Here is a 16,898-nt window from a genome sequence, read left to right as displayed (position 1 = left end):
GAAAAATCTAATATCCAATACCACAATCTTCACAGGAGACCTTCATACCCACTTATCCCAAAAAGATAGGTCAACCAGACAAAAAATTAGCAAAGAAATAACAGTACTGAACCAGAGCTTGAAACAAATGGACTTGGTGGACATATACAGAGTGTTCCACCCAAACACAGCTGAATACACATTTTCTCAGCTGTACATGGGTCATTTTCTAAAATTCACCACATACTGGTCCATAGGTCATGCTTAAGTATATGCAAGAACACAGAAATTATCCCAAATATTAATAGGGAAACCTTGACAGAATGGAAGCTTGAGATAGAAATTTTCTACAACAAAATCAAAGGTGGAGTAGATGTCAGTGAGGTACACAGCAACTATGATGGCACTTGAAACATAAGGCATTGGCCAATGGTAGTGTTTTACTGAATCTTAAACGTGTGAAAATACTTTGACAGTTTATAAGAAAATAACAAGTGTAAAATATCATGGAGAAATTTTCTTAAGAGGACTGGACTGGAGCTCATAAAGGATCATTTATAGCAGAGAAGAAACACAATGTCTGCCCAGAAAGTACACAATCACATTGTGGTGCAGACTGGTGAGGTAACCAGTGAGCAGGCAGGCACAGCATCACAAATAGCTACTATTACAACAAGAAAACAAAAAGATGTCATCTGTGCCTACAAGAAAGTACAAGAAAACAGAAGTTACAGTTCTGCGCAGTGAGTGGTGCTAATGAAGCTAAAGCACTTGCAAGTGGTGAGCATGACGCTAGCTCCACAGCATATACTGTCAATTTCTCTGTCATACTGGCCTTGGGATCAATGATGCTCTTGGGACCTTCACATGTGGTCAACAACTGCATGTGTAGGGGAGGGAAAAGACTTCCTTTTACTCTTATAGGTTCTGTAGCTTGTCTAAGAATTAAGTTGATGTAAAAAAGATTTGAAAAAATCAAGTTTTTATATTCACCTGAGAGTTGCCCCAAAATAAGACTCCATACGGTGAACAGAAACTGAGACTTCTATACCATCCTGAGCTCCAGAGAGAAGCTAGGAGCTTCTAGTGGAGAAGGTCCTGGGAGGAAGAAAGTATGCTAACAAAGTTGCCCATTAATGTAGGCAACGTCCACGCAGGCAATGAAATGATTCTGGAAGCAGAACTCTTCCTGGCTTATTACCTCACTAATTATTTCATTTACAAAAGGGAAAATCTGTATTTTATTTTAGGCAGTTGAAGGGGAAAAGTAAAGAACTTTTCCAGCACTAGCTGACTCATAATTACCCCTAGCTCAAGATAATCAATATGCTAAAGTGGCATATTTTGGACTCCTTCATGGGTAATAAATAGTAAATAGCTTACTTTTCCCAGGACTCTGCTCTGGGGATCAGGGTAAATAAGACAGAGCACTATTGGTCCAGCACTAGCTCACTTAAACAGTGAGCAGTTGATCTGTGTGGGGCTTGGAAATGCACACAGCAAGTATGAAACTTTATTTCCCTAAAAAGAATAAAATGAATGCAGGAATGATTTTTTTTAATGTCTTGATAAAGCAAACGAAGAATTAATTCCCAAATTAACTTTACCAAAGCAAAATACACATACCATCATGTTTCTGTGGATTCTTGAACCCTACCCCACCCAATCTCAGGGCCATTGTGTAGACCTGCAGGGCACTGGTAGCAGTCAGAGTAATCCAAATCTCTACTATCTGCTTTTGAAAGTGGCAGTCAGCTGGAATAAGCCAACACAGAAGACTGTGTACTGCCAGGCCTTCTGTTCCTCTGCTGAGCACTGTTCTGGGGTGCAACAACCTCCTGCTGCTGAGCCCCTCACACTCACTTTGCTTGCTCTTCATCCTCACAGATCTAGCCGCATCCAAGGTGGCACCATGAGCTCCCCTTGGTCCTTGCCTCTGCATGTGATCATCCATGAGCTCCCCTTGGTCCTAGCCTCTGTGTGTGATCATGCACAAGCTCCCTTTGGTCCTAGTCTCTGCATGTGAACATCCAGAGCTCCCCTTGGTCCTAGCCTCTGCATGTGATTGTCCATGAGCTCCCCTTGGTTCTAGCCTCTGTATGTGATCAACCATGAGCTCCCCTTGGTCCTAGCTCCTGCATGTGATCACAAACACAAGAGCAGAAATGCAAGCATTTAAATTAATTTTTTAGGGTATTTTTGGTGCAGGGTCTCATTACACAGCCCAGACTCGTAGTGATCCTCCTGATTTCTGCCTCCCTCGTGCTGGGATTATAGGCACACACTAAATTATTCTTTCAAACTAAGATTTTCTAAGAATGTGGAGACCATGATTGTGCTCTGCCAATACCTGAAGCTTTTTTTTTTTTTTTTTTTTTTTTTGCAGAACCGGGGATTGAACTCAGGTCCTTATGCTTGCCAGGGAAGCGCTTATTCCACTGGGCCATCTCCCCAGCCCCTAGTTCTATCTTAGGAAGTCTCTATTCCACAAAAAATTCCTAGTTTTCCTTATCCAAGAGATAAAAATCAAGAGGAACAATAACAACAAAAAAGATGTCTTTATGAGTTCAGGTTAGCATGAAGCCACCACCGAGTTCACTCCCTGCCATTCAGCTGTGCAACCCTTGAAGAGCGAACAGTTCTCACTGAGGCCCTTGTCTGAAAGTTTCAAGCTTTTTCCAGCACAGGGACCTGCACAGTTGCCCTTAGTCTAGCCAGGGCACATTCCTAGCACTGACACTGCCCCTTCTTGTGAGTGGTGGAAGTCACAAGGCCCCTGTCCCAGCCAGGGAGGCTCCCCAGATGCTCCAACCCAAGCAGCAGTGCTCATCTCAGACTGCAGGGCCTACACTAACAGATTTGAGGTGGGAAAAGCCTGTTTCAGCACACTCCAGAATGGATACAGATGAACACAAAACTGTCAGAAGGCAGTTTTTCTCAGTTTGTTGTCTTAAACATTTGGACAACAGTTTCTTTTACTTCTACTGTGCAGCCACAGGTATTGGCCTGAATGTGCTTTATACTAGTTATTCTGTCTCTCAAATAGTACAGAGGCCTAAGAGTTCACACACAGCGAAGGCCTCTGTGATGGGTGGTGTATGCATAATTTTGTGAGCAGATGTGTGTCCTGTAGCCAGACAGCAGATACATTCACACATCTCACACATACACGCTACAAATGTGCTCACATGGTTTTTGTTTTCCTCATGGACAGACTTTAGCCACTCCTTCCACCCCCCAGCTAGGGTCATTTTTGGCTGCTTAAAAGGCCACTAAGCATTTTACCCTACCACTATTCTCATTTAATAACAAGACTGGAAAGCTTTGTTGTATCTGCTACTATGCCTTGGTAAGCTGAATGTCTTTTAATAGTTTCAATGAAAACTGTGCAAGGAAGTAATATTCTACAATCTCCTGCCTCAAGGGGGGAATATAACTATTCCCAGAAGACAGTGTATCTTTGCTGAATGTGCTACTTTATGAGTGAACAGGAAGTTCAGTCCTCTTTTATGATACCTTTTCCAATTTTGAAAAGTTGCCCAAATAATTCCAAGTAAAGTTGAAGCAAAGTTATTAATGTCAAGGAGCCAAGATCTTTCTCCATGGTTTGCTGAATGAGGAAGGAAAAAAGCTGTTGGTTCTCAGTTATCCTTTGCTCAGGAGAGAGAATGAGTAGGGGAAGGCATCTGCTCACAGTTCTGGCGTCTCACCAGGGCCACTACGGCTGCAGGACAGTCTCTTCTCTAATGGCTATAGTGCTTCTGCCAGAGGAACTCACACATGCAAGCCGTTATGTAAAATATAATTTCTTTTTCCATTAAAAATACTCAAGATCATTAGACATGGTTTCTTCAATGTTAGAAAATAAGGCCAAAAATGAAAATAAATAGCTTTAAGTATTTACAGTGAAAGTGCCCTAAAATGTGGCTTCACATTTTATTCTGCACTTTTTTCTGATTCACATTTTGCCTTCTTATCCTGTATCATTTCAGTTTCACTATATATCAAATATTCACATAGTGATAGCCATAGCTATTGAAGGAGTAGCCCACAGTTGGACTTTCAGAGAACTAACGAACACAGGAAGTGGCCCAGAAGCTTGCTGTAAATTAAATAAACTCCTTATAAATTAAACATGAGAACACTGAGCACAAATGTAGGGCATGACAACACAACGTAACCTTAAACACAGCAATTAAATGTACTACACTGCTTTCCCTAATGATGTGCTACGCTAATTTAAGGCTAAGGTGATGATCCTGTTGATTTAACAGTTTTAACATGGAACTCGTAAGTGGGAGTAAAATGTGTAGTAAAGAAATCACAGGGATATTAGCATTCATGAGTACAGAAATAGGTATGCTGTCTGGGAGAAGGATAGGCATTTCAATTCAGTTCATTTTTTTTTTTTTTTTTTTTTGCTCTTTTTAATCTTTTATTTTTTTATACAGGGTCTCGCTACCCAGCTTGGACTCATAGTGATCCTTTTGCCTCAGCCTCCCCAATGCTGGGATTACAGGTGTGCACCGCCACACCTGGTTTCAATGGCCAGTGCGGAGTGGGGCTTGGCATGGCATGTGGTGCCAGGAATTGAACCCAGGTCCTTGTGCTTGCCAGGCAGGTGCTTAGACTGAGCTATCTTCCCAGCCCCAGTTAATTTTTTCTATCATAAACTAACTTAAAATAGTAAGCAGTCATTTTATTTTTTAATTCATTTTAATGAGAAAAAAAGATAAAATAGCAATGAAACAGTTTCAAAACAGGTTAGTAGGGTGGTTACAATAAGCAGTCATTTTAGAAGAGAAAAATATTCCTTATTAAAAATTCTGACTTTCAATTGAATAGTAATTGGTAATTTGCCTTTTCCTTTTCATTGTCTGTATTTTGCTTCTACCTCAGTTTACCTTTTAGAACTTTGCCACTTGAGTCCAGGTCTGTCAGCTTCCCATTTGTCTCCGTCAGCTTAGGGTGGGGGGGCCTCCCTCTGAAGTATCCTCACACAACACTGGGAGTGACTCTTAATAGAAATGTAACACCTTAACCTCCCCCTCTGATGACTCTTACCTAGTAAGCAGGAGAAAGATGAACCACCAGAGAAGACTCAAGACAGTCTGTCACTACGCCAGGTCTTTGTCCGGCCTGTGAAGGGAAGTGCTGGAGATCATCTGGCCTCCCTGCAGCGGAGTGAGAGTGTGTCCCAGAATGCTGTTCAGTGGGCTCATTCATTTCTCCTAAAAATTGCACAGAATCCCTGTATAATTGCTGCAGCCACTCCCTACCCTCTCTCCTAGGACCAGGACATCTAAGCTTCAAGCATCTGCCTCATGTTGTCCAGCTTGTACATGCTCATGCATGTGAATGCACTTGTGTCAGCTCATTTTCGTGAGCCCTTGGAAGGACCAGGAAGCCACCCTGTGCCCATACCCTTCCTGAGTAGTCTTTACTAACACTGTCTAAAGGCAGGTGCCATCAGTACCCCATTTTATAGATGAACAAATAGAACACAGGGAACATTCTGAGTCTTTTTGAGTTTCTTTGTTTTGGCATGACTTGTCCAGTGTAGGTGCGTTGAAGAGTAACCACTGATGGATAACAGCCCACACTAAACTCGAGGGTGATCTGTACACAACTTGACAGTTCTCTGGTCTTGACTGTGCACATATGACTTGACTGCCATTTTTTATTGAGGGTGGAGATAATCTTTGGCCCTGTACCCTGTATATCTACAACCGGGGGGGGGGGGTAGACAAACCAAAAACCCCCAAAAACCCTCATACTCCTTCCTATGATCATGCTTGAAGTAACCTGAGGCTTCCAGCACAGAATTTTTTTTTATGTTAGCAGAGCCTGGGTTGTGCGGCTGTCTGAGACATCACCATCCTCATTGAGTTGTAATACATTTTGTTTGTGTCGACCAGTTACTGCTTTAAAAGAGGTAAAATTGCAAATAGTGTGTTTTTCCATAACTATAAGTCATACAGGATTACATAAAGCCAAAGGTAAAAGAAAAAAAGCATTCGGAATTGAAAATGATTTAAGTGTGGCACTGCCCAGCATTTCTGGGATCCTGCTAGGGCTAGTTTGGATTGAGCCTCTGAGTCTGCACTTCGCTAACCTGAATCAGCCTACGCAACAGCATGACAGGAAGAGGTACAGAACAGAGTCCACCTCACTCTTTACTGACAGTCTCTGCCCCAGAAAGACCAGAAAATTTGGTCTGTTTCCCCCTAGAAGAGGGTGCCACTGTGTCTCTCATGGTACGGTATTTGTGATGAAAATAACTTATAGGCTAATCCAAAGCTATGTAGAGCAAATGCTCACAGAAGGGAGCAGAACTTGTTTTGAAGGTGGAAACACTTTTAGCTTGCTGGAGATTTTTATTTCCAAATCTCCAAATTCAACAATTCTTCAGCCTCGGTAAACTTTCAAATGGAAAGCTCCAATATTTAGAGTAAATAACGTCTGAGCTTCTCCTTCACAGCAAGTTTTTTTTCTCCCCTGTCCTAAGAATGTTATATCCTGGCAAATGGAACACAGAACCCCTTTGTAGTACAGCTATCACACTGTGCTGCGCAGAGTGTGGTGCTAATGAGGTTACTGCTCAACAGAAGCACAGAAGGACATTGAAACAGGAAAACGCCCTGACAAACGTGTTGACCAAAGGATGCCAACAACTCTCCTAGGGTCCTGTCCGAAATTCAAGCACTTAAAACAGTAAAAATGAACCTTAGTGTATGTGAAAAATCATAACATTGAAACATAAGTCCATTTATCTTTTAACTATTTTTCTAGTTCTCTTCCAAATTCTGCTGGTTATTAAAACACTGCTGTGTAAATAAAAATGTTCTGCTTTATAACTTAGCTCCTATTTCTTGTCCTTACAATATAATAATGCCATTGTCTGTTATATCACACTCACTCTTAAAGTAATAAGGTTTGATTTGAAGGATCCTACACAGCACAAGGAGGGCTGTTTGCAGCAGCAGGAGGAGGAAGATGGGGGTCAAAGACTGGATGGGGAACTCAGAAGAGGACTGAGAAGGCCTCCTAGTGTTTTGTGTCCTCTGTGACGCCACGATGCAAACAGCTCTCTGTACAAGTCCTACTATCTGCTGAGGGAGTTCAAGGTTGAGCTTATCCACTGATACAATAAGGAACATGTGACTTCAATGAAGCCGTTCTAAATCCTCAGTTTGGAAACACATTTTGTTATCATGTATCCTCTGCCCTCATGAGTCAGTGCCTACTTCTACAACTCTTGGGAGACTGTAATAATCACTTCATGTGCCCAGTAATCCTGAGATGTTAGGAAAACCAAAAACAAAGCTTACAGAAGTTCATAATATGTGGCAACTTTCACAGATAAAACACACATATGCTATAATTAGAATTGCAGATTTAGAAACTGGAACCAGCCTGAGGTAATTTAGCTTACCCTTTCACTGTATAGCTGAGCCTGAGTGGCTTTTCCAAATGTTATTCTTCCAGGTTACAGCTGGCCTGAGAGTAGACCAGGGCTTTTGCCATTAGTTCAGGGTTCATCCTGACACACTCAGACATGCTTAGCATCCCAGACACTATCAGAACTCAATGGGAACAGATTCCATTAGCAAGAGACAAAAAAACCCAAACTTCCTTGTATCTCATTTCTAAAAATTCAAGTTGAGGGACCCTAACTCAGTGCATGTACCACCACATGAAGAAGGCAAAGGGAACTACATAAGACTCAATTTTAAAAGACTCTGATTTTTTAGAAAAAACCTGCATATGGAAGATTAATAAACCTGTGTTCAATGTAAAATATTTAACTTGATCAGTACCCTTATCTTCATCTCATCTCTTGATTCTGTGAACTAGGAGTGAGAAATTCCTATATAAAAACAGCAACTTTTTCTGCAAAGATAGTGTTATGTGGGAAATAGAGATCTGGTTCTATTCTGAGCTCCGCCATGAATTGATGGAGATCCCCTAACTTTCTGAGAGTATTTTTTTAAACGTCATCTCTTGTACCTGTGTAGTAAGAGTGAAAGACTTTCTCTTCCAGTGACAGTAGTCCCTCCTTGCTGTCAGCTAAGCCTATGAAGGGTTATCAGAGTAACTACATGTTATAGAAAAAATTAATTCTATATGATCATTTTCTGGGCTGTAATTATCTTTTATATTTCTTAATATAATAGTCCCTGAAAGTTCAGTAAAGACTTATTGAAGGATATTTTAAAAAAGAAATCTTGAAATTGAAGCTGATGTGCTCAGAGGCTCTGTGCTTTCCACCCCGGCTGCAGTGAGTGGTTCTGTGCTGACCAAACTTTGCTATCTGGCAAGTATATAAGTTCCTATATGAAGACTAAGTCACATGGCACCTTCAAAACTACTGGAAAGTTGAAATGTTCCTCTGGTGATGCTCACTTTCTAGCCTAAAGCCCTGTGTGGCCACTTTACTCTAGGCTAAGCACAATCAGGGAAAAGCAGGTGTCCACACCTTGCCACCTTCTATACCGTCAACCCCACCCCATCCTTAGCTTGGCTAAACTCTTTGCATCCTTCAGAATCCAGTCAGAGTTCAATCCTACAAATTTGTCTCCAACTAGGAGTACACTGGTTGAAATATTAAGACTCAAAATTCTGAAAAAGTCTTGACTGTGCAGAGTTTATTTCTTATAGGGCTTCTGTTCTTATGTGAACATCTTAAGTCTAACTTGTGTTTCAAAATGACTCCCAGTAAGGCTAGCTGTGCAATATGGTGTCTGTCCTGAGGCAGAAAGGGGATGAAGCCAGAGAGCAACATGCCATTCAAAAGCTGTAAAAATTCACCTCAAAGAAGGAACTGAAAAATTATTAGGAACTAAAAATCAGGCAGAGGAAAGGTCAATGTGTAGAATACATCCATCAGCCTTCTTTTTTTCTTGCTCTTACTGAATATTCACATTGACAGGTACTGGGAACCTATATGTGAGCAAAGCTGACAAATCCATGCTGCAAACAGCATACAGAGCAGACACCAGTTTGGGCTGGGGTGTGGGCGCTGGTGCAGAGGGAGACAGGCAAGGAATGTCTTGCCTGGCGTCTTGCAGAGGAGCACTCATGAAGAGGTCATCAAGGCCTGCCTGGGAAGGGGATGTTTGATCAGAAACCATACTGCACAGTCACCCCATATCCAAGACAAGGGTGGTTAGAGAGAAGACCATGCTGGAGGACAGGCCAAAGGGCAGAACCACAGCACCGGGGAGCCCAGAGGAGCAGCAGCGAGAGGCAATGGGAGACAAGACAGAAAGGCTGTCAAGGAGCGGCAAGTGTTTCCTCTGTGCAAAGTCTGTACAAGAACAAAGGAAGCAAACCCACAGCAATGTTTGGGCGAATGTTAGCCTTGAACTCATCTTTCTTGGAGATATGTTTTTTCTGTATAGTGTTTTTACAGAATCAGTCAATCTTTCTCTCCTTTCTCCCCACTACCTGCAAAACAGAGGATCAGCATGAGAGTCACAGGGCAAAATGGGACCTACAGGGAATGGACAACTTCTCTAAGGCTCTCAGGGGGGTGCTGATAAATGGGGCTCTCAAGTGTCCTGACTTGCCCACAACTTGACTTAAGATGGTACAAATAGCCTGACTCATGTTATTTAACTAGGAAAGGAAAGATTAAAAATGATAAGAACAAAAGGTTCTAGCATGTGTCTCTTCTGGTCTTGGACCTGAAACCATTTGTATCTGCTTTGATCCTAGAGAGCTCTGGCTACACATATTTATTATTCCCCACAGCTCCCATGCTGTGGGCATGGAAGTTCTGATTCACCAGCTGGTAAAATGTTGGCTCAAGGGAAGGGGAGTCTGAGGGACAGCTGAAGGAGGATGGACTTGAGCACTCTCCAGGCTGGTCCTCAGAGGAGCAGTAGTCACACAGCATCCCCAAGCCACAGATGTTCTCAGGTACTTGGAAGGGAGGACAACACTGCTGTCTTAACTACATGTGTTAAATAATATTCTATTTCTCAAATGAAAAACAATTATTATGACAGGTATGAGCCATGAATAATTCAGCTTTCAAAGAATTCCTTACACAGGAAAGATGCTACTTTTAACAATTCCACATAATAGTGAGCTGCCACCAGTCAACCTTCAATTCTGGATGTTTCAAGTTAGACATTTTCAGCTGTGGGTATGGTTCACCATGCCTTAGGGAAATTCAGCTTGTTGGTTCCAACCTCTTTTATTATCTCTTTCTAGCACATTTTCACTAGTCTTTAAAGCAGTAATAAGCAATCCCAATCCCAATTTTGATTTATGCTTACAGCACACACGTGCACAGCACACAGCAGAACCACATAGGCTCACATCCCTAGAGACACCAGACGCTTGCAGCTTTCACAGGAGCAGAGGCCTCTGCCTGAGTACAGGAGCTGCAGGCCCAGCAAGCACTCCACGACACGGCTCGCTCCCCAGCGGGCCGCATGCAGCAAGGCACTCATTAAGCTATTGAGTTTCATTCCAGTAACCATTCAAGTACATTCTTCATTGTACCATAAAGTATGTTTGTTTGATGCTGAACTTTGATTTTCCTTCTCCTCTACTCTGAACCCCCTCCTCCCCACCCATTTTGGCATTCTTTCTCATGGTAACACACTCACAAAAATTCAGCTAATTCTCAGTGGGTCTCTTGGTCATTAGTGCAAATTAGTGAGGTTTTACTGAATATGGTCAGATTTGATTTGCCAAGTTCTTTTCCCGTTAAAATTTTAAACCCATGTGTATTTCAAGGGAAATCTAATTTGTAGGTTTCGGATTCATTTACACTCAACTCACAAACGTGGTTCTGTGAGTGCCTCCATTGCTGGTGTACAAGAAGCCACAGGACCTGGTTTCCCTTCCTTTTAACAAGTTCTTGTTAGAATGTTTGCTTTGAAGTAGGTATTTGGACCATGCTGGAAGCAAACTGAACTAAATCCCAGGAAAATGAAGTAAGATTTAAAAACCAAGTTCAAAACAGTTTTTCTTGCCCCAATAATTACAGCTTTTGAAGAAAAATCTCTAAGGATGGAACCATCCATTTAGTTTTTTAAGGATGATGTCACCACCCTCCTTCCTGGAGAGGCTGCATCTTACAAGCTCCAGTCTAGCAGGGCTCCTTTCTGCATGGCTCCACCCTGTGCCTGGGTCACACCCCTGGCTCTATTCAGCTGCTGGGCCACCCGCACTGCTCACCATTCCTGCCACAACTGTTGCTGGGATGCCGAAGGTGCCCTTTCTGCCCATGGGTGTTCCCATACTCCGCACTCCTGCCTGCCCCCTCTCTCTGGAGTGCCCTGGCACTGCATATGTGCTTGGACTGCATCCTAGTAACTGCTCCCTGTGTTTCCTGATGTCTGCCTCTACCTCCTGATGGGGTAGGCTCCTGGTTACCTCATGCTGCATGCCCAATGCTACTTTCTGGCTGAAGTCACAACTGCGGGCCCACTGCTACTGCCACTCGAGGCTGGGCTTCTGTGCGGACCTTTCTACAATGGACCTACTGCTGATTCTGGCTCAGCCCCGCCCCGCTGAATCACTCTGAACAAAAAGAGACAAATCTCACGAGCCCTGTATTGGCATTGGCTCAGCATCCTGCTTGTCTCATGGTAGGAAAGGCATGCTGGTGGGCTGCAATGCCCACATGAATGGCAGGCACAAGTTTTTAGAGGCAGAGCACCTTACAGCTCTGGCTTTGTGTACACATCAAAATTAAGCAACTCACAACATTCACAACAGGTTGATGTGTATTATCTGCTTATTTGTTTTTCAATCTTTAAGATCGGGACCTTAGACAAACAGCAGATCCCACCATGCCAGACTTTATATTGTAACTGTGCTGAGAAATCTGCAAGTGACTTAGGGATTGGCAGAAGAGGCATGCTGGTGAACATGCTCAGATAACAAGCATGTCTTTGTCTGTTTACCTACTGATCTAAACACAAAGAAATCTAAGCCAATCACACATACTCAAGAATGAAAGAGCCCTTTGCCAACCTTCCCTAAAACTAAGACTTGCTTAGAGGCTGCTGGAGAGAAGAGTGCCACAAGGCAGATAATAATTATCTCCGAGTCACTGGTTTGGAAGTATTCTCTGATAGCTAAGGATAATCACTGCTTTGCATCCACTCACATCACAAGTTTTAACATGGCAGATATACATCAGGACAACATGAAGTCTTTTACATGAGATAAGAAAGAATTCTTAATGAGACTAGTACAAAGAGAAATAACATCTCTCTTCCATTCCCTACCTTCAAAGGTAGAAACCACAGTATATGTGCTGGTACACATAACTACCAAATGTCTTTGCCAAATCACCTGCCAATTTTCCTTGAAAAAAAAAATTATATATATATATATATATATATATATATACACACACACATATATAGTTAATTCTTTTCATTTGTCCATGTCCTATCTTTGTCCTTTTAAGTGATTTAATTTCTCTTCTCTCTCTCTCTCTCTTTTTTTTTTTTTTTTGCAGAACTGGGGACAGAACTCAGATCCTTGCATTTGCCAGTCAAGCACTTATCCTGATGAGCCATCTCCCCGGCCCCTTCAGTGATTTAATTTCAATCTGACAAATAAAGATATTTTCACAAATAGCGTAATTTACAAAGTGTCTGTTAAAATAGTTTCTTTCCTCTCACAACACACCTCTTTTCATTAACATATATAACATGTTATATATTAACATATATAATAGAACAAGGTTTAAATCATGATCAAAAATAGTTTCATCAGAAAAGTATGCTCAAGATTTGTACATTTTATTGTATGACAAACTTACTTTATTAGTGACTACAACTTACTTTCAAATGTGTATGAAGAAAATAGAGGCAGCTTATACTTCAATAAAGCTGGGCTTTCAAAAGTTTTTAATTTTTATTTTTTCAGTATTGCAGACTGAATCGAGGGTATCACACATGCTAAGCAAGAATCCTTAACACTAAACTATCTATAGCCCCAGGCTTTTTTCTTTCTTCTTCTTCTTCTTTTTTTTTTTTAATAAAAGCCATCTATGATAAACCAACAACTAACATAATTCTAAATGGAGAAAAACTGAAAGCTTTTACTCTCAGTTTAAGACAAGGATGTCCACTGTTACCACTCCTATTCAATATAGTTCTGGAATCATTAGATAGAGCCATTAGATAAGAGAGAGAAACACAAGGAATAAGAATAGGTAAAGAGGGGAGATGGCTCAGTAGAATAAGTGTTTCCCTGGCAAGTGCATGGGCCTGAGTTCAATCCTCAGTTCCGGGGGGGGGGGGGAAGAATAGGTAAAAAAGAGGTTAAACTATCATTATTCGCACATGACATGATTCTGTACTTGGAAGACTCAAAAAACTCTACCAAGAAGCTACTAGAAGTAATAAACAAATTCTGTAGCACAGCAGGATATAAAGTTGACACCTAAAAATCAGTAGCCTTCCTCTACACAGGTAACAAACTCATTGAGAGAGAAATTAGAGAAACAATACCTTTCAAAATAGCATCCCCCAAAATTGAAATAATTAGGAATGAATTAACCTAACAAACGAAGTAAAATGGGAACCCTTCCCATTCACTTAACAAAGAAAATTACAATACTGAAAAAAGAGATCGAAGAGGATTTTAGAAAAGAAAGATATTCCTTGCTCCTGGATAGGAAGAAGCAACATTGCGAAAATGACCATACTCCCAAAACTGTTATATAGATTTAATGCAATCCCTATCAAAATACCATCAACATACCACACAGATCTAAAGAAAACATTCCTAAAATTTATTTTAGGAATAGCAAAGGCAATCCTGGGCAACAAAGGCAAGGCAGGTGGCATTAAAATCCCTGAGTTGAAATTATACTACAAACCTACTGTGATAAAATCAGCATGGTACTGGGGGAAAAAAAAAAAACAAAAACCAACCAAACAAACAAAAAAAAACAGACCTGAGGATCAGTGGGACAGATTAGAAGATGAAGACACAACTATAAACACACTCAGCCATCTTATCTTTCACAAAGGGGCCAAACATGCTCAATGGAACAAAGATAGCATCTTTAATAAATGGTGCTGGAAAAACTGGCTCTCCACATGCCAAGAACTACAACTAGAACCGGGTCCATTGCCATGCACTAGACGAAAGTCAAAATGGATTAAATATCTAAACATTAAAACAGAAGTCCTCCTGGAAGAGAAAAGTAGTGAAAATCTTGAAGATCTAGGGGTTGGCATAGAGCTCATGAACAAAAATCAAACTGCATGGGAAATACTTCAAAGAATCAACAACTGGGTTCTCATCTTATTGAGAAGTTTCTGTATGTCAAAAGAAATCACCAACAGAGTGAAAAGACAACCCACAAATTGGGGAAAAAAATCTTAACCAACAAACACTCAGACAAAGGTGTTCTATGTAGAATATATAAAGAGCTAAAAAAATTAGGACCCCTACATTCAAAAACCCACTCCAAAAATGGACATCTGAGTTAAATACGCACTTCTCAGCAGAAGAAATACAAGTGGCAAATAAATACATGAAAATTGTTCCACAGGGGCTGGTCCTGGCCTGAGGCCTTGGCACTTGGTGGTAGCTCGCTGCTCGAGTGTCGGCGTGATCCATGGGCAGTAGCCAGGGCCGCAATGACAGACTACGGCGAGGAGCAGCGAAATGAGCTGGAGGCCTTGGAGTCCATATACCCTGACTCCTTCACAGTATTATCAGAAAATCCACCCAGCTTCACTATTACTATGACACTTGATGCTGGAGAAAATGATGAGGTTGTCCAGACTACCCTCAAGTTTACATACAATGAAAAATACCCAGATGAAGCTCCTCTTTATGAAATATTCTCTCAGGAAAATCTAGAAGATAATGATGTCACAGACATTTTAAAATTACTAGCATCACAGGCTGAGGAAACTCTTGGTATGGTCATGATCTTTACTCTAGTGACAGCAGTGCAAGAAAAATTAAATGAAATAGTAGATCAGATAAAAATGAGAAGAGAGGAAGAAAAGAAACTAAAAGAAAAAGAAGCAGAAGCAGAGAAGCAATTATTTCACGGCACCCCTGTTACAACTGAGAATTTCTTATGTTGGAAAGCTAAGTTTGAGGCATAACTCTTGGAAATTAAAAAGAAACGGATGAAAGAAGAAGCACAAGCAGGAAAAAATAAACTGAGTGGCAACAACTATTTGAAACAGATCATAATCTTGACACATCTGATATCCAGTTCTTGGAGGATGCTGGAAGTAGATGAGTCTTTGTTCCAGGAAATGGACGACTTAGAGTTGGAAGACGTTGAAGATGATCCGGACTCCAATCCTGCAGATGCAGGGAGTGACTCCATATAGTGATGGATGTCTCCATCTCCGGAGAAGCTTGACAGCCACAGCATCTGTGGCTGTGCTGGAAAGGTTTCATTTTCCTTTCTTTTTTTGTAAGAAAAAATAATTTTCAGGAGAATGTTCTTCTGATAACTTCATCATTGAACTTAATAAGCTGACCATAACACTTCATATGTAAAAAGTTTACTTCCTCTTTTTGGAGAACAGAAGATTACATATTTAACATTATTTAATGTTGGAGGGAGGTTCTACCTATAGCACCAAGACTTGAAGGTAGGCTGCTGCTATGGTCATAAAGGGGTTTATGCTCAAGGAACTGGCCTTTTAATGGTTACTTTTGGATTCCAAATATTATCTTCATATAAAATGTTACAGTACCAAGATATAAGTAGAAAACTAAACCTGGATTGTAGGCTCTTAACACAGTATATTTAAGTTTTAATGAACCAGAAGCCCAAATTATAAGCAGATATAAAATGGACTTTATCACTATAATAGTACCTGCATGTAAATTTTGGTGTTTTTATAAAAGTTGTACACTCTTAAGTGCTTCTCAGGTTAGACTTACGAGCCCTTGTCTGAATTTTAAAAGTAAAATGTGATACCAGTCTACAAGTGAAAAAAAAAAAGAAAAAAAAGAAAATTGTTCCACAGCACTGGCCATTCATAAAATGCCAATTAAAACAACACTGAGGTACCATCTCACCCCAGAAATAGCTATCCTAAGTAAGTCAACCTTTTTTGAGACATGGTCACACTAAGTTGTCCAGACTAGATTTGAACTTGCAGTCCTCCTGCCTTAGATTCCCTAGAACTGGGTTACAGGCTGGAACCACCTCACCCAGCTTAACAATGGGAGAAATGTTTAACAGTTCTGTATAGTGTATTTTCATACTTTTTTTTTTTTAAATCAGAGCTTACTCTATTTGAAATAACTTGTGTCTTTTTTATTCACTGTAATATGATGACCATTTTTCCAAGCATCAAGTATTTTTAAAACATGATTCTAAGGGTTGGCCAAATAGCTCAGTGGGTTAATGCATCTGCAAGCAGGCACAGGGACCAGGGGTTCAATTCCCAGGCCTGCTGTGTGGGGCCCGCCCCGAGAGCGCACTGAGACAGCAATTGAGACTGGGTGTGGTGGCGCAAGCCTGTCATCCCAACTCTTGGGAGGCTGTAAACAGGTGGATCACTACGAGTCCAATCTAGTAGTGAGACTCTGAACTCCCTGTAGACCTTTCCCTAAAATACAATAAACAAACAAACAAACAAACAAACAAGCCATGGTTCTAATTACTATATAATATTATACTATGTAAAAATCATCTTAGTGCCTCTCTTTATGAATACATTGTTTCCAAATTTTCACTAACATGTCTGTAATGCAATAAATGCCTTTAAATGGAAGTTGTTCACTTTCATATTATTTCTGCCAAATGGCTAAAGGGTGGGCATAACACACACACATACATGATCTGTGAGACTGAATTTTTCCTGTACACATCAGTGGCACCAAAAATATGCTAAACTAGGAGGAAACTCTTCCTCCCCTCCCTCCCTCCCTCCCTCCCTCCCTCCCTC

General features: G+C 41.0%; 1 protein-coding gene and 1 pseudogene across 3 annotated transcripts in view; one reads left to right on the top strand and one right to left on the bottom strand.

The window, feature by feature from the left end:
* Positions 1-16,898, bottom strand: part of Supt3h (SPT3 homolog, SAGA and STAGA complex component) — a 442,678-nt gene that overhangs the window by 37,632 nt on the left and 388,148 nt on the right. The gene's annotated exons all lie outside the window — the stretch shown is intronic.
* LOC105742714 lies at positions 14,566-15,335 on the top strand (annotated as a pseudogene).

This window comes from Octodon degus, unplaced genomic scaffold (genome assembly GCF_000260255.1).
Source record: "Octodon degus isolate 3935 unplaced genomic scaffold, OctDeg1.0 scaffold00005, whole genome shotgun sequence".
Lineage (NCBI taxonomy): Eukaryota > Metazoa > Chordata > Mammalia > Rodentia > Octodontidae > Octodon > Octodon degus.
The sequence above is the reverse complement of the archived record's forward strand: the minus strand, read 5'-3'. Positions and strand labels throughout refer to the sequence as shown.